Below are 17,604 nucleotides of genomic sequence, written 5' to 3' on the forward strand. Positions count from 1 at the left end.
CACTGTCCCCATTTACATTAGAAGAAACGGAGGCTGTTGTGGTCCCCCACTAGGAGACTGGCTCTGCCTTGAGTGGGTGTCAGCAGCCTGAATCATCAACTAAGGAGCTGCTTGGCCCCAGGGGGCCCTCTGCAGGCCTGGGGAGATGGGGGTACGTGGGGGTGTGGAGGCTGGTGACCTGAAATGCTGTTTCCAGCAGGAGTCAGAGACCAAGGATGAGGCAAGGTTTTTTTGTTTTTATTTTTTTAATTAATTTTTATTGGAGTATAGTTGCTTTACAATGGTGTGTTAGCCTCCGCTGCACACAAAATGAATCAGCCACACACATACAGATATCCCCTCCCTTTTGGATTTCCTTCGCATTTACCACAGTGCATTAGGAAGAGTTCCCTGTGCTATATAGCATGTTCCCATCATTTGTCTATTTTATACATAGTATCAATAGCGTATATGTGTCAATCCCAGTCTCCCAGTTCCTCGCACCCTACCCCTTTCCCCCTTGGTATCCATACATTTGTTCTCTACATCTGTGTCTCCATTTCTGCTTTGCAAATAAGATCATCTGTAACTTTTTCTAGATTCCACATATGTGTGTTATTATACGATATTTGCTTTTCTCTTTCTGACTTACTTCACTCTGTATGACATTCTCTAGGTCCATCCACGTCTCTACAAATGACCCAATTTCATTCCTTTTTATGGCTGAGTAGTATTCCATTGTATATATGTACCACATCTTTATCCATTCCTCTGTTGATGGACATTTAGGTTGCTTCCATGCCCTGGCTATTGTAAATAGTGCTGCTGTGAAATTTGGAGTGCATGTATTTTTTTGAATTATGGTTTTCTCAGGGTATATGCCCAGTAGTGGGATTGCTGGATCATATGGTAGTTCTATTTTTAGTTTTTTAAGGAACCTCCATACTGTTCTCCATGGTGGCTGTACCAACTTACATTCCCACCACCAGTGCAAGAGGGTTCCCTTTTCTCCACACCCTCTCTAGCATTTGTTGTTTGTGGATTTTCTGATGATGCCCATTCTAACTGGTGAGGTAATACCTCATTGTAGTTTTGATTTGCATTTCTCCAATAATTAGTGATGTTGAGCAGCTTTTCATGTGCCTCTTGGCCATCTGTATGTCTTCTTTGGAGAAATGTCTATTTAGGACTTCTCATTTTTTGATTGGGTTGTTTGTTTTTTTGATATTGACCTGTATGAGCTGCTTATATATTTCGGAGATTAATCCTTTGTCCGTTGCTTTGTTTGCAAATATTTTCTCCCATTCTGAGGGTTGTCTTTTTGTCTCGTTTATGGCTTTTTTTGGTTTTTGTTTGTTTTTTTGTTTGTTGTCTTGTTTCTTTCATTCTTTTTTTTTTTTTTTGGCCATGCTGCACGGTTTGGCTTGCAGGATCTTAGTTCCCTGACCAGGCATCAAACTCATGCCCCCTGCAATAGAAGTGTGAAGTCCTAACCACTGGACCACCAGGGAATTCCCCAAGGATGAGGCAAGTTTAACAATCAACTCCAGGGAAGGTGATAGTGCCGAGTTCTGCAGATGCCATTACTCACACCAACCTATCACTGGCACCTTGTACGGATGGTTAGACAATGACGTGGGCAGATCTGATTTAAGAAACAGGGACTTCCCTGGCGGTCCGGTGGTTGGGACTTAGCCTTCCAATGGAGGGGACGCGGGTTTGATCCCTGGTTGGGGAACTAAGATCCCGCATGCCTCATGGCCAAAAAACCAAAACGTAAAACAGAAGCAATATTGTAGTGAATTCAATAAAGACTTTAAAAATGGTCCACGTCAAAAAAAAAATCTTAAACAAAAACAATAAAGCTCTGCCTCTTTTGGACCTTCAAATATGTCAAGTATGTCCTTGAAAACATTATGCTAAGTGAAAGAGGGCAATCACAAAAGATCGTATGTGGTATGATCTCATTCACATGAAATGCTCAACACAGGGATCTGTGGGGACAGAAAGCAGATTAGTGTAGCGATGCTTAGCCAGTAGGGAGGGAGAGGGGGTGAGAGCTAGAGGGTGCGGGGTTCTTTTCGGGGAGATGAAAATGTTCTAAATTTGGTGACGATTGCACATACCTGTGGAGGTACTAAAATCCTTTGAACTGTACAGTATACGAGTTATATCTCAAAAAAAAAAATCAAAGTGTGAACATGAAATAAAAATAGGAAAGATGCCCAGCTATGAGGATCAGAGGGAACTCCATAAGTGTCCCCAAGTGGGCCGCACACAGGGGCAGAACACCCTGAGGTGCATTAATTGTGGAGATTGTGGAATTTTTTTGTTTCTCACATAAAAGTTAAGAACAGTGTCATTGTTAAAAATGAGCAAACCCCAGAAAAGTGTATGTGCACTGCTATGCAGAAATAATCACAATGTAAGGTGTATTCATTTCCTGGTAGACTTTTGGTAGTTTTAATTTTTTTAAAGCAGTTTTATTGAGATATATTGCACATGCCATAACACCCACTTAAAGTGTACAGTTCAGTGGGTTTTAGTATATTTGCACAGTTGTGCAATCATCACCTCTGTCTGGTTCCAGAATTTCATCCCCCCTCGAAAGAAGCCCGATCCCCGTTAGCAGTCACTTCCCACCCCTCCCCAGCCTCTGGCAACCATTAACCTACTTTCTGTCTGTGGACTTGCCTGTTCTGGATGTTTCATATAAATAAATTCATACAACACATAGTTTTTTTGTGTCTGGCTTCTCTCACTGACCCTGGTGTTTTCAAGGTCCATCCAACGTTGTAGCAAGTGTCAGCACTTCACTGCTTCTTATGGCTGAGTAATATTCCAGGGTGTGGATGGACCACCTTTTAAAATCTACCTGGTTGTTTTTTTTTTTTCTTAATGTAAAACTTCCTTCTCTCCCTCCACCCCACGTTATAAAATTAATACATAATCCCTTCAGAACATTTGGAAACTGAATATGTGAAGAAAAAGCCAAAGCACATAATCCTGCCCCCGAAAGGGTTAATATTTTTAGGCTTTATTTATACATGTGTGTTGGTACTGCAGCATTCAACCTCAGAACAACTGAGGCATAGACAAGTGGCTTACTCGAGGACACGGCAAAGCCATGGTACATATTTGTTTAAAGATGTTTCTCCATGTATTTATTACTTTTTAAATATTTATTTATTTGGTTGCGTGGGGTCTTAGTTGCGACAGGCAGGCTCCTTAGTTGTGGCATGTGAACCCTCAGCTGCAGCATGCATGTGGGATCTAGTTCCCTGACCAGGGATCGAACCCAGGCCCCCTGCATTGGGATAGAGGAGTCCTATCCACTGTGCCGCCGGGAAGTCCCTCCAAGTATTTGTTTTATATACAAATTTAAAGAATGACATTAGGACAGTAGTGTATATACTATTTTGTGCCGGTTTTTCTTTTCTATTCAGTTCATTGGTGGGGTAGCCTGCTTTGTCCAGCACCTAAACAAACACATGAGCCGTGGTCTGGTGTTTGCATTATGTGTCTGTGCTCATAAAAGTGAAACGTATACTACACGTGTCTAGCGATATCTGCTTGGCGTGAAATGGAATGTTAGCATTCCTCCTCCAAATGTATTTGTTTTCTAAAAAATTTTTTTGTTAAAAAAATTTTTTTTTTTAATTTTTATGTTTATTTTGTCTGTACCACGTGTCTTGCAGAATCGTAGTTCCCTGACCAGGGATTGAACCCGGGCCACGGCGGTGAAAGTGCTGAGTCCTAACCATTGGACCACCAAGGATCTACCCCCCAAATGTATTTCTAAAAATTTATTTTTTAGAGACATAGGAAGATCTAGGGACTTCCCTGGCAGGCCAGTGGTTAAGACTCTGTGCTTCCACTGCAGGGGGGCACGGGTTCGATCCCTGCTCGGGGAACTAAGCCGCAAGCCATGTGGTGCAGCCAAAAGATAAAAATAAAGACATAGGAGGATCTATTTTTCTGTCCATCTCTATCTTTTATGCATCAGACTAGCCCATAAGCGGAAGCTGGAGGGGAGTTTTAGGAAAGCAGAGGAATGTGAAGAACAGTTAGAAATGAGCTGGCCTTGGGTCATCTGAAGGCCAGTGCCAGAGGTCCTCCTGACCTTACTTAGGGACAGATGCCTGTGATTCCCAGCCCCAGCCCTTTGTGAGATCTGCACCTGTCTGCAAAGACTGGAAAATGATTAGTGAGTTGTTCTCAAGTTAATTTGAAAATTCTGAGACTGAGTTCTTCCTGCTTTGCATAGGACACCTTTTAATTAAATGACAGTGATTATAGTTTTCTGTCCTAACATTTTGTTATGAAAACTCTCAAATGTAGAAAAGTTGAAAGGACTGTATGGTGAACCGTCAAATATACTTCCTGTCTGGATTCCACAACTGTGAAGTTTCTTAACATATAGATGGCATTTAAGAAAGTCCCCCTAAGAACCCTCCTACACTGCTGGTGGGAATGTAAATTGGTGAATTGGTGTACCACTGTGATGAACAGTACGGAGTTTCCTTAAAAAGCTAAAAATAGAGTTAACCATATGATCCAGCAATCCCACTCCTGGGCATATATCCAGAGAAAACTCTAATTTGAAAATATACATGCACCCCAATGTTCATAGCAGCACTATTTACAATAGCCAAGACATGGAAGCAACTTAAATGTCCATCGGCAGATGAATGGATAAAGAAGATATGGTACATATATACAACGGGATATTAGCCATAAAAAAGAATGAAATAATGCCATTTGCAGCAACATGGATGGACCTAGAGATTCTCATACTGAGTGAAGTAAGCCAGACAAAGACAAATAACATATGATATCACTTATATGTGAAATCTAAAATATGCTACAAATGAACTTATTCACAAAACAGAAACAGACTCACAGATTTAGAAAACAAATTTATGGTTACCAAAGGGAAAAGGGGGTGGGGGAGGGGTAAATTAGGAGTTTGGGATTAGCAGATACAAGCTATTATATATAAAATAGATAAACAACAAGGTCCTACCGTATAGCACAGGAAACTATATTCAATATGCTGTAATAAACCATAATGGAAAAGAATATGAAAAAGAATATATATATATTTATGTATGTATACACATTAAAACTGAATCATTTCGCTGTACACCAGAAACTAATATAACATTGTAGATCAACCATACTGGAATTAAAATAAAAAAAAAAAGGAACTTGAGAAAAAATTATAAAAAGTCCCCCTAAGCAAAATTGGAAAGCTGACAACCTATTTAGGTCCCCCAATTAAAAAAAAAAAAAAATTCCAGAGTCTGTGAAATCCAAACACCTGGAATTCACTGTCTAACGGGGTTAACTGGGAAGTAGAGAAGAAAAAGGCTTGGGATAGGGGGATCCCCATACAATTGCACTTTTGAGTCTATATTACTGCTACCAGATTACATTTCTGTCTTTCCCACGGGTTAGGGAGTTCCTTGGGAGCAGTTACTGGTTCCTACTTTTTAAGTTAAATTTTAACTGCTTGAGGGAATATCTGAATATGGCCCCATGACGATGTAAATCACCCTAGAGCAGATTAAACTCCTCACCAACTACACTTTTTACCAACGTGGATCCCTCCTCTCCACAAAGATTTAGTTTACTCAGTTTGGGGACGGCCTTGTTCTGCGCATTGCCACAGGTATGGGCTCTTAGAAACCACAGGATATTTGCTCTGCGTTCCTTTCCATAACGGTATTGTTCAGAATTCTGGACCATTCTGCAGCTCTCCACATGGCTTGTAGGGGAATCATTCCATGACAGTACATGTAGATCTACCCCCTTTTCAACCGCTACATAGTTAAAAGTATTCCAGAGTACCCTGTGCTACAAGCTATCTATATAATCTGGAAACAATTGTGTACAGCGCTGCAGCCGCATACTTGAACCAGGCAAGCTCCACGCTCCGGACCCTTTCTCAGGGTACAGGACCTCCAGGAATAGAGCGTAGGTGCACTCGCCACGTTACTGGGAAATATCGAATTGTCCGATTTACATTCCTGCAGACGAAATGGGGGCGTGCCCAGCCTACTGCCTGGTATGCAATTAATAATCATGATGATAATGATAATGGCAAACCTTAATTAAATGCACACTTCGCGAAGTCACATGGTCAAAGGCTTTACGTGCCTCCTCTCACCAATTCGCGCAAACTTCCCAGGAGAGGGGCCGACGGTGAGGGGTTGTATCGCCGTCATATCCATTTCACAGGCGAAACTGCGGCCCAGCGAGGTTACTTCGCTGGAGGCCAACCACAGTGAGGCATGTGGGCCCAGCTGAGCTTTGGACCTAAGTCAGGAGGCACCAAACTCCTTGCCTCCCTTACGTTTTAGGGAAGTCGGCGAAGGTCACCTAGCTTTACCCTGAAGGCCTGGCGCCTTTGCAAAGTTTTGTCGATTGCAACGGAAATGAACTTGGAATTTTTTTGGGGGGGAGGGGGGAAGGGGAGGCAGGGGCTCTTGCTGCTTGACTTTTTTTTCTTTTTTCTGCTTGACTTTTATTTCACCAGTTCTCAGTTCTCCTCCTTTGCAAATTGAGTTACGTTGAAGCTATGTTTCCTAACTCGGGACTTTGCGAATTGGAGAACGCTGAACCCAATTTCCGGCTCTGGGTCTCGAACCCCCTCTTCGAGCCTGCCAGGCGCGGTGCTGATGTTGTGCTGGGTCTCACGTACTCAGCTGCAGCCTGATAACCAGGGCGGGGCCCGGACCGTGATTGGCACCCGCCCCAGCCAGTCCGCGCCTGGGGCTGACCCCGTAAGCCAATATTCTCTTGCCCCCGTGCGGTCGTTGGGCGGTCCCCGAGGCGCCCTTGTCAATCTGAGACCTAGCGCCGTCCTGTTGGTCGCGGCCTCTTGTCTGGCGTGCGCAGCCTGCAATGAGAACCAAGCCGGTCAGCGGGCACGTGGGTGGGCGCCGCCGTGTCCTAGCCGGCCGGCCAGTGGCGAGGCGAGACCGGCGCCTGCGCCCGCCCAATCGAGGCGCGCAGGGGGCGGGCCGTGCGGTGTTGGTGGGCCCCGCGGAGGGGAGGGGCGGAGCTGTCAGCGGCAGCCAATGGGTGCGCGGGCGTGGGCTCGGTGGCCAATGGCAGCCGGGGCGGAGCTGGCGAGCGGCCTTATAAGCCCCGCCCGGGACGCTCGCGGAGGGCTCGGCCGCCAGCGACCGAGCGGGGCCCGGCCCGAGCAGGGCCTGGGGGTGCGACGCCGAGGGCGGGGGAGCGCGCGCCGCAGCTCCGGACCGGGCCGCGCGCGCCGCCTCAGGTGAGCCCGCGGGGAGGCGGCCGCCGCGTCCGAGCGCGGGCCCCGTCGCCGCCGCCGCCCCCGCGCCGCGCCTGGGGCTGCGGGCGGGCGGGCGCCCGGGACTCGAGGCCCAGGCCTCGGGCGCGGCCTGCTCGGGCCGCGGCCGCAGTGCTTTGTCCCGGCCCGCGAGGCGGTTGGGGGCGTTAACCGCCCGACCCCGGGCGCTTGCCGGGCCTCGGGCGGGGGCGGCGCGGCCGGACAATGGCGGGGCCGGGGGCGGAAGGCGGGGGCGCCCTGCCCGGGCCGGGGGCGCGCGGGGGCTGGGCCGGGGCGTCCCCTCCGGCCCCGCACAAAAGATGACAGCGTGGGTGGCCCGGCCCGGCTGGCCCTGCCTGGCGGGGCCCTCACCTTCCATTATTCACAACAATCCTAATAATTAAAAGAAATAATAATAGTAAAGAGAAAGAGAGAGAGATATCCCAGGCCCTGGGTGAAACCCGCCTCCATTTCCGGCCCCTTGGGCACTGGTGGGGTTAACGGGGCGCTTCCCAGCGGTGTCCCCCGAAATGTCCATCACTGCATCCCACCCCACTGCCCGAGTCAACCGCCGTGCCATCGCGGCGTCCAAACTCGCACCCCATTTCCCTGAGCCCCCCCAAAATAAGCATGCAATCAGAATTTCCTATAAAAAAATTATCCACTTGATATGCACATAGCAGTTTCCAGACGCGTGCCCCCACGGCCTTCCCCTCTCTGCCCGATCGCCATCTCGAAGGCCCCTTCTCTGTAGAAATAAATCCTGGTGTCGCTCCCGCGGGGACCCCTTGGGCTGTCCTCTCCAGCCCCGTGGGATCTGGGGGACGGATTCATTCTGAAAGGGACCTGCCCCAGATCTGCAAGGGCCTGGGTCTCCGCCCAGTGGGCGCAATGACACCAGGCAGAATGGGGTGCGCGTCTGCCGGGGCCAGGGTGGAAGGTTTTATAGGGGATTTTTTTCCCTTGGGGTCTGGGGAGACGTGGACTGCTTCTTGGTGTGTCCCATCTGTTTGGTTGGGGGAGGATGCTTTTGTTTTAATGATTCAGGTGCACCTGGGAACTGTTTCCCGAGTTATGAAACTAGTGAGAAGGTTGTTCTGTGCAATGGAGCCCAACAATCCTGTGATATGTAAAGAGTGTGTCCTTTTCCATGTGTTTCTGTCCGTGGCATTTATTCAGCAAGCTCCCGTGGCTCCCACTGACTGCCAGCGCTGTCTTAGGGTCTGAGGTTGCTTGCCTCACCCCTTTGCCTCAGCAGCCATTTATCCGGCTGTCCCCAGGCTGGAGAAAGCCCCTAAAAGGGGCTCACTCCATGACTCCTCTGGGCTTTCCGCGCTGCCGTGCAAGAGCCGGTGACTCCCCTAATTCTCCAATAATAGCTTCCTTATGAGGCGTCGGGAGGGTTTGTCAACTCCCCGGTCAGCTTTTCCTCACCACCCTCGCAGAAGCAGTGGGCAGCCTCTGTGGTCTTTGTAGTTTGCTTTTTGGAATCCCAAAGGACAGAGTGTAAAAGTCTGGAGTCAACTTGTGATCATCTGAGGGGAGGGTTTCTGAAACTCGCTGGCCCTCTTTCCGTGTTTCTGATTGGACGCTTGGCAAACGTTGGTGCTCCCCTTTTGTGCCGGGGGCACCTCCGCGGTCAGACCGCCCTGCCCTGGGGGAGGTCACCTCCGCGAGCAGAGGTGCAGTTGCATAAATGCTCCCAGGTTTTGCGGTGATTCAAGCAGATACTGTGTCACGCGCTGTGTGTGCATGTGTGTGTGTGTGTGTGTGTGTGTGCGCGTGCGTGTGCGCGCGCGCGCGCGATTGTGTGTCGTTGTCGAGACAATTTCTATACAGGTCTTAGTAACAATTGTTTTTCTCGCATTTTCTAATCCTTGCCACTTTGGGGAGTGGGCTGCTAAGGAGGTGTTAAGAGCTTAAAGGTGTGGCTGATCAGTCATTTAGGACCCCGCCCTGCCTTTGTTGTACTTTTCTGTCTCCTAGTAAAGACCCTTCCCCAGTGCCTCTGGGGTGGTCGGGTGGCCCTCCATGCCCCTCTCTCCCTGCCTGGCTGCTCTGCTATACTTGACCCTGCATTTCCCCTCCTCCTCTGTAGCGTCTTGCCCCTGCCCTCCTGAGCCCCGCCCCTTCCCCTGGCCCGGCCCAGCCGGGGCCTCAGCCCTGGGGAGCCCATCTGTTCCTTGGTTCCATCTGACACTCACCTGGCCTGCGGACATTGAGTTTTGAGCACTGGGGCAGGTTGCAGGAAGCCCCTAACTTCAGGGGGCTTTGGGTCTAGTGGGGGAAAGGGAGAGATGGGTGTCCCGAGGTGTGGGCACAACTGTGCTGGCGGTGTGGTGCCCACTGCCCCAAGGGGCCTGGCTCAGGGAGTGGGCAGCACGGGGTGAGAGGGGTGAGGGCCGAGGTGTGGGCAAATGACCATTTCCGGCTGTCTCTCTTCCCGGGATCTGGAATTGTGGGGGGCAGGTTCAGAGCTGTGAGACCCTGCGCCAGTCACTTGCTCAAGAACAAAGCTGGGCGGGGGGGCAGTCACTAAACCTTCCCAAGCCCACTGGGCAGGGGCTGGGGGAAGGGCGCAGAAAGCAAAGGAACTGCGGGCAGACTGCACGACTGTGAGGTCACCCCCTCCGCCCCCACCCCATGCTTCTCTGCCAGTTCCCGGGGGGTTCCTGGCTGCGCTCCAGATACCTGTCCCCCCACCCCCCGGGCTGCTCAGTGGGACCTCACCCCCACAGCTCTGACCTGCCCTGCCCCGGTCCCTCCACTTCTGGCTGAGGACACCGGACGGAGGAGAGGGGCTGAACCTGGACTCCTTTCTGACCTGTGTTCTTGTTGGTGCCCCTGGATTCCTGTCCTTGACTCCATTCCCCAAACAGAGTCTGAAAGATCCGGGTTCACATCCCTCCTCTGGGGCATGACTCTGGGCCTCGCTTTCCTCATCTGTAAAATGGGTATAATAAGAGCCCATGCTGGGTCATTGAGGGGGTCAAAGGGGATGAGAGTCACTGTGGCTTCACACAGTGACAGGGTGCTCTGAACCTGGCGCTGATTTCTTACTAACGTCAGGTCCCTTCCTACTCTGCCCCATTCACGTTCAGGGCTGGGTCGTTCTCTGTGGGGGTCTGTCCCGGGCACTGTGGGGTGTGGAGCAGCATCCCTGGCTCCCACCCTGTTGATGCCAGGAACAGCCTTACCCCCACAGTTGTGACAACCACCGATGTCCCCAGACATAGCCCAGTGTCCCCTGGAGGGTGCAGTTGCCCCCAGGTGGCCCTCTCTCACTTAACCTTTAAGCCCCCTTTAAGCCCACGGCAGCCTGATATTTGGCCATGACCCTGATTGACCTCAAGTTCCAGGTCCGTTTGTCCCTTTCCTCCCCTCCCCCATCTAAAAGGGAGGGGCTCATATTTGCAAACTATGTCTGGCGCACACTCCTCGGCCTGGCTGTCCAGGTCTTTCCTACTCTGTCTCCTGGAGGAGAGGTGCTCGCCTGCAAACGTGCCCACCATGGGCCGTCAGGCGTGGTGTGGGGGTCTCCCGAGCCCCTGCAGGGCCCCCCACAGGCCATGTGGAAACATGCTCCCGGGATCTGGAAGCGTGGTGGGCAGGTTTAGCGCTGTGTGACCCCTGCCTGTCCATCGGCTTTAACAGTTTGCTTCAAGTCGGCTTTGAGGTGACTCGCCCCTTTCATCTTCCCTCTTCATGAGCAATGATGCCTGAGGTCACGGGACTGTTACTGTGCCGGGTGCAGGTACTTTTACATAATGAAATGAATTTAACTACAATACTTAAAAAAGCCTGTGCCACCTCAAGACTAAGGCCTGAGCGGATCCATGAACTGATGATTGTGGGGTTGGATGGATTTTTTTTTTTAAGGCGATCATATATTTTATTTATTTATTTATATTTATTGATTGATTGAGTTTTGCCTGCATTGGGTCTTTGTTGCTGCACGTGGGCTTTCTCTAGTTGAGGTGAGCGGGGGCTGTTCTTCCTTGCAGTGCGCAGGCTTCTCATTGAGGTAGCTTGTCTTTGTTGGGGAGCACGGGCTCTAGCTGTGGGGGCTTCAGTAGTTGTGGCACACGGGCTCACTAGTTGTGGCTCGTGGGTGCTAGAGCGCAGGCTCAGTAGTTGTGGCGCATGGGCTTAGTTGCTCCGCGGCATGTGGGATCTTCCCAGACCAGGGCTCGAACCCGTGTTCCTGCATTGGCAGGTGGATTCTTAAGCACTGTGCCCCCAGGGAAGTCCCATGGATTGATTTTTGAGTTTACTCCCTGCTTTGATTTGTTCTGGGAGCATCTTGGGGGCTGGATAAGGCGTCCTGACTAATCTGTCAGTTCTCACTACTGCTCCCTCAAGGGACTTTTAAAAACTTGAAAAACGGTCTTCCTTTGCTCGGACCCTCCAGTGGCTTCCTGTTGTCCTTGGGAAAGGCTGCAGACCCTTTCCATGGCCTCCCTGTTCTGTCCTATGAGGTGCTCTCCACACCACCCTCCCCCCCCCAAGCCCCGTGCCTGCTCCCTTCAGTCGAAACCACTTTACCTGCCTACTTTTCCCCACCTCAGGGCCTTTGCACTTGCTGTTCCCTCTGCCACAGTGTTGTCCTCTCAGGTCTCTTTGTCACTCAGGTCTCGGCTCAGAGAGGCCATCCCTGACCTCACTGCCCAAATTCACCCTTCCATCCACTCTCTCTCTCCAACCTGCCTTTTATTCTTTGCATTCAGCACTACCAGAAATTTGTATCAATCTGTTTATGTACTTATTGTCCATCTCATCCACTAGGGCAGCAGCTTTTCCTGTAAAGAGTTAGAAAGTAACTATTTTCCGCTTTGTAGGTGGGACTGTCTCAGACCTGACCTCTCCGCTCTGCTGTTGTAATACAAAAGTACAGAAACCAACAACTGTGCCTTTGTTCCCATAAAACTTTATTTATGGACACGGAAATGTGAATTTCACATACTTTTCACATATGATGAACTATTTTTCTTTTGATTTCTTTTTCCCCCCCATCGAACCATTAAAAACCGTCAGAACCATTCTGGGCTTGTGGGCCATACGGAAACAGGCAGTGGGCTGGATTTGACCTGTGGGCCATAGTGTGGGAGCACCTGCAGTAGGGTGTGAGGTTCCCGCGGTGGGAGCGACATCTGTCTTGGTCGCTGTGTGTATCCCCAGCACCTCAGGCAGTTCCTGCCCGCCACGGGTGTTCAGTAAGCATTCATTTGTTGGATGAATGAATTTCCATCTTTCCTGCATCCAAGTATTTAGAATCATACTCTGTATGTTAAAAAACGGATCCTGGATTGTTTTGAGGAAATTTAAAGTGCAGGGAATATAAGAAAATGCTATGATCCCATTCACCAAAACAATCTCAAAATTGAGAAAAGAGTAGATGTAGGGACTTCCCTGGTGGTCCAGTGGTTAGGACTCTGCGCTTCAGCTGCCGGGGGTGTGGGTTCCATCCCTGGTCGAGGAACTAAGATCCCTCGTGCCACACGGTACGGCCAAAAAAAAAAAGTAGATGTAAACAGGGGCAAATACTTCATTGCTGGCAGTGCCCCACCTTTCCGTGATGCCCCCTTTGTATTGCACCTGCGCAGGCAGCAGAAGATTGAGGAGTGTTCTGGGCCTAAGGAGTTTGTTTTGACCTCACAGAAGCTGAGGGTTTAAAAGGAAGACACTGTTTCCCAATCCTCTTGTTTTGTAAGCATCTGGCCCATCCTCTTTACCAACACCAGCGCCCCTTCCGAAGGGGCAGCGGAGTCCTGAGAGGAGGTTGCTGCGGCCTTCCGGCCGCTGGCCTGCCCGGGAACACTCGTGGAGTGATGGCTCTCGTGTGTGTGAGAGTTGAGCTTTGTGGGGTGAGTGGATGGGAGACGGCTGTGGGGCAGTGCGCCGGCCTGTGTCGGGAGCGGGACTGTGCCGACCTCGTGCCCTTGGCCTTGCTCCCCACCGTGGACACTGGCTGACGAGTGATTTCCCAGCCAGGCAGATTGTTAGCGTCTTAGATCTGGGTCTGTCCCAGGAGTGTTCTGACTTGTCAAGGAAGCATACCGTTAATTTACGGTCATGCCTTCTCTAGCTGATTGAAATAAACAACCTGGAGAGGATTACTCAGAACTTCTTGGCTTTCCAAAGTTGCTGTCCTTTTTTTTTTTTTTTTTGCTGGTCTCTGTCTTTCTTTGTTCCTCCTCCATCTCCCCCTTCCTCCTTCCTTCCCTCCCCTCTTTTCTTTTCTCATCCCACCTCAGTGGCTCCCGTGGACCCGAGGGCATTGATGAAAAGTTTGCTTTGCCGTCTTTGCCCCACGGGAGGCCTGTAGCTCTGGTCAAGCGGAGTCACTCTGGGCCTCGGGTGTGTTTTGTTCAGTGGACAAAGAATAAGAATCAGAAAGCAAGGCGCCAAGGGCTGCTGCACCCCGAATGGGTCTCTGGGTACAGAGCGGAACCAGAGCTAATGTGGGTTTGGCCCCGGCTGCCAGCACTAGCGATCATGGCTCCTATTCTCAGATGAACCTGTACAGCGAGCTGTGAAGAGGTGATCTGCGGGTGGGGCGGCAGGATCTGTCCCAGGACCCACTTCCCTCCTGTGTTTGCAGTTGCACCCAAGTGACGGCACCTTCTGGGCAGGTAGGGGTGGAGGTGGGCCCACCTTCATGGTTTCGTGGCTGCTCGCTCCAGTCTCAGGGGAGAGAACGTGGAGAGAAGTGATTCGTGGAGGATGAGCTGGCAGGGGATCCGGAATTGTGCTTTGTGCAGAAGGAGAGCAGGGATCCCGGAGGCCTCCTTTGAGCAGGAGCCAGCCTGAAGCCGCCAGCCGGCGCAGTGACGGCGACAGGGCTGTGCCGGGTGTGCCCCGGACCACGCGTCGGGTGGAGAGGGGCCGTGTGCTGGGCGGCCCACTTGGGAAGGCGGCAGCCTGGGAGCTGCCTCCAGGATGCATGCAGGACCCTGGCCAGGCAGCTGGACTGGGAGTTGCCGCTGGCCCCTTCAGATCCCACTCTTTGCCCGTTCTGTCGTTTATTTTATTTCTTATTTTTTTGGCCACACCGCTCGGCTGTGGGATCTTAGTCTCCTGACTAGGGATTGAACCCAGGCCCCTGGTATGGAAGCGTGGAGTCCTAAACACTGGACCGCCAGGGAAGTCCTCCGTTCTGTGCTTTAAACCCCCCTCCATCAGAAAGGCCAGCATCCGCGGGCCAGCTTCCTACCTCGGCCCTGGAGCTGCATGGATCTGATTATCTCTGCCATGGGTCGGGAGAGAGCCTTGCTGTCTCCAGCTTGCGTGTGAGTGAAGGCCCTGGAGTTGAAACTCCGGCTTCCCTGCTTCGTTCCAGCTCCTTCCCCCAAGGAAGAGGAGGGAGCCGGTGAAGAAAGCGAGCTCTCTGACACCCTCTCGGGAAGGAAGGCTCTGGTTTGCCCGCCTCCTCGTGTCCTGGCTGCTCCATGGGCAACCTGAGCCCATTCTGAGCTGGAGACTGAGGGGCAGTGCTGTCCTCGAGAAATGGGCTTCTCTGCACATCCAGACCCCCGTGCCGGGCCCCACGGAAGGAAGGGTGGTCAGCCGGCCGGTGGACAAGCTGCGGCTGGGGTGTGTGGCGTAGGTAGATCCAGGCTGGCTGCGGCGGGGAGCAGGGGTGGAGTGGCCTCTGTAAATGCCCAGCCATGCTGTCCGCCAGCCTCGAGGTGAAGATAGGAAATCGGGAACCGCCAGCAGGCCTCCCATGTGGCTCTCGGCCAGGTGGTCAGCAGCTTGGTTGCGCGATCCACCAGGGCTGAGTTTGCAGCAGATCTGCCGCCGTCGGGCGTGCGCCGAGCCCGGGCCTATCAGTGCGTCTGCTGTCACCCAGCGGAGAGCGCCAGTCGTCTGGCCCGCATGCACGAGGCCAGCGGCTTCAGTGTCTCTTGCCCACAGCGGGTCCCAGCCTGTGATGAAAGCCTAGAGCCGGGATCCCGAGAGCAGTGGGGACGGCAGGGCCTGGGGGAGCAGAACTGCCGGGACAGATGCAAACCAAACACAGGGCCGGGGCCGTGCTTGCTGGCTCGGGTGGTGGCCCGGGAGCGGCAGAAGAGTTGCCACCTGGGCCGAGCCTTGTCGTCATGGGTGAGGTGAACAGCAGGCAGAGGAGCAAGGACTTGGAGGGGACACTCAGCGCACTGCCTGGGATACCCTCGCGGAGGAAGCAGGGGAAGCCGGGGTAGCCCTCCAGTCTGTCTCTCGGGCAGCTTTGGGGCCCCCCTGTGCCAGGCTCCAAGGGGTAAAGTGGAAGGGGCCAGCAGCTCTGCCCTCAAGGAGCGTAGAGTCTAGTCAGCAAGGCCAGACCAGAGGTGTTCAAGTCACGTGGGAGCCACGGACGGCTGCCCAGAGATTGGCTCTGGTGTGCTGACGACTAGATCCCAAGTTTTCTAGGACAGCCCCTCTTCAAATGCTCCTGCCCTGCCTTTTTAAAAATATATTTTTAATTGTATAATAATATTCATATACCATAAAATTCATCCTTTTAAAGGGGACAGTTCAGTGGTTTTTAGAACATTTACAGAGTTGTGCAACCATCACCTTTATCAAATTCCAGGACACTTCCCTCACCCCAAAAGGAAACCCCATACCTGTTTAACAGTCACTCACCATTCCCCGTCCTCCTTGGCAACCACGAACCCACTCTCTGTGTCTGTGGATCTGCCTGTTCTGGATGTTTCATGTGAATGGAATCAAACACTGTGTGTCCTTCTGTGTCTGGCTTCTCTCACTGAGCATCGTGTCCTCAAGGTCCGTCCACATGGTAGCGAGTGTCAGGGCTTCTCTCCTCTTCGCGGCAGAGTGATGTGCCCGTGTGTGGGTGGACATGCTGTGTATCCACTACCTGCTGTGGGGATCTAGTAGTTTCTACGTTTTCCTGCCCCTTCTTTTCCCCCCCCGCACTGGAGTTCCAGAATTCCAGGGCTGTGGCGTGCAGAATGCTCATCCAGTTGGCCCCCAGCAGAGGCAGCACCAAAACCCTCTGTGAGGCTACAGCCTGAGGGCTGGGGTGGGGAGGGGTCGGAGAGGGAGGCCAGAGTCAGGAGGCCCGACCGTCAGGCGTGCTGCCCCAGCTCACCTGCAGGAGGCGCTCAGGCCGCCCTTTGCATGCGCAGGTTCTGGACTCCAGCGTTCACCAGTGATCCTCACCTCTCTGCCCTCCGTTGCCTCCAACTGGTGCTGGGCTGTGCTGGCCTAGCCTCGCTTGGTGGCTCGGTCCCCTGTAGTACCTCTCTGTGCGTCCGCTCCGCGGAGCAGCGTGGCCCCGGCCCCCACCGCCTGGGCTTGTCTGTTTCCTGTGCGTTCTCCTCCCGGTGGGCAGCGCTGGGGCTCCCTGCCCCAGAGTCCCCCAGGGCCAGAAAGGGGGTGTCCTGTTTGCTGCCTGCCCCCCTGCTGGCCTGATTGGCTGAGTGTGGTCCAAGCCCTGAGCGGGCTCCCCGAGAGCTTCACGTGGCTCGGGATTAGACCACACGTGCCCTCCTTTCCAAGTCCCACCCCCGCGCAAGCCCCCACGTGTCTGGCCAGTAGGTCTGAACGCGAGCTGCCTCCTGGGCCACTTCCCTTCCCTGGTCTGCCTGGCCCCGGCACGGTTGTGGGTTGTACCTTAGAAGGCAGCCACCGGGTTGTGAACATCCCCACAGAGCCACCAAGCAGAGTTCTGCAGGTGGCCATGGCTCCTGCCCAGGCATCCAGCATCCTCAGTGGATGAAGAGGCAGCCGGCTGCCCCCTTGCCCTCCAGGGGAAGTGCCGTCACCATGCTGGGCCATTTGGAAATGCAGCTGGGCTCTCCGGGGACCGTGAGGGGACAGATGGGGTGTGGCCTCATAGCAGGGCAGAACCCAGCCAGCTCTGGTCCTCCCACTGGTGTTGAGGACAGTGACGTGTGTGAGAGACTTGCTGTCCCCTTAGCAGAGGATACGGGAGACCCGGGGGGGTCCCAAGTGCCAGGGAGCTGCTCGTGGCACCGGGAGGACACCAGGGGAGACACAGGTGGACGCTAACGGAATGTCACCTGGTGAAACGTCAGGCTCTGTACGGTGCCCCTCGCCCCTCCCCGCCAGGCACCAAAACAAACTCCAGTGGATCTAAGACCTGAATGTGAGAACTGAGACGACAAAACCCTCAGAAGAAAACAGGCGAAAGTGTAAACCGACAGCTTTTCTAAGGCAGCGCTGCCCAGTAAAGGCGCAAAGCAAGCCCCATGTGTCCTTTAAAGTTTTCTAGAAGGTGAAAAGAAGCGGGGGAAATTAATTTGAGTAATGTATTTTATTGAACCCAGTATACCCAAAATGTTATCATT

The 17,604-nt window shown here is 52.4% G+C and overlaps 1 protein-coding gene across 6 annotated transcripts in view; it reads left to right on the top strand.

Moving 5' to 3' along the window:
* Nucleotides 1-7,162: 7,162 nt before the first annotated feature.
* The window catches only part of KDM4B (lysine demethylase 4B), a 134,805-nt gene continuing 124,363 nt past the window's right edge, over nt 7,163-17,604 (top strand). For all 6 annotated transcript variants that reach the window (XM_060007515.1, XM_060007520.1, XM_060007516.1 and 3 more), the window contains exon 1: nt 7,163-7,270. The gene's annotated coding sequence lies outside the window, so the exon portion shown is untranslated. The remainder of the gene's footprint in view (nt 7,271-17,604) is intronic.

The sequence above is a fragment of the Delphinus delphis genome, chromosome 3 (genome assembly GCF_949987515.2).
Source record: "Delphinus delphis chromosome 3, mDelDel1.2, whole genome shotgun sequence".
NCBI classification, from domain to species: Eukaryota; Metazoa; Chordata; class Mammalia; order Artiodactyla; family Delphinidae; genus Delphinus; species Delphinus delphis.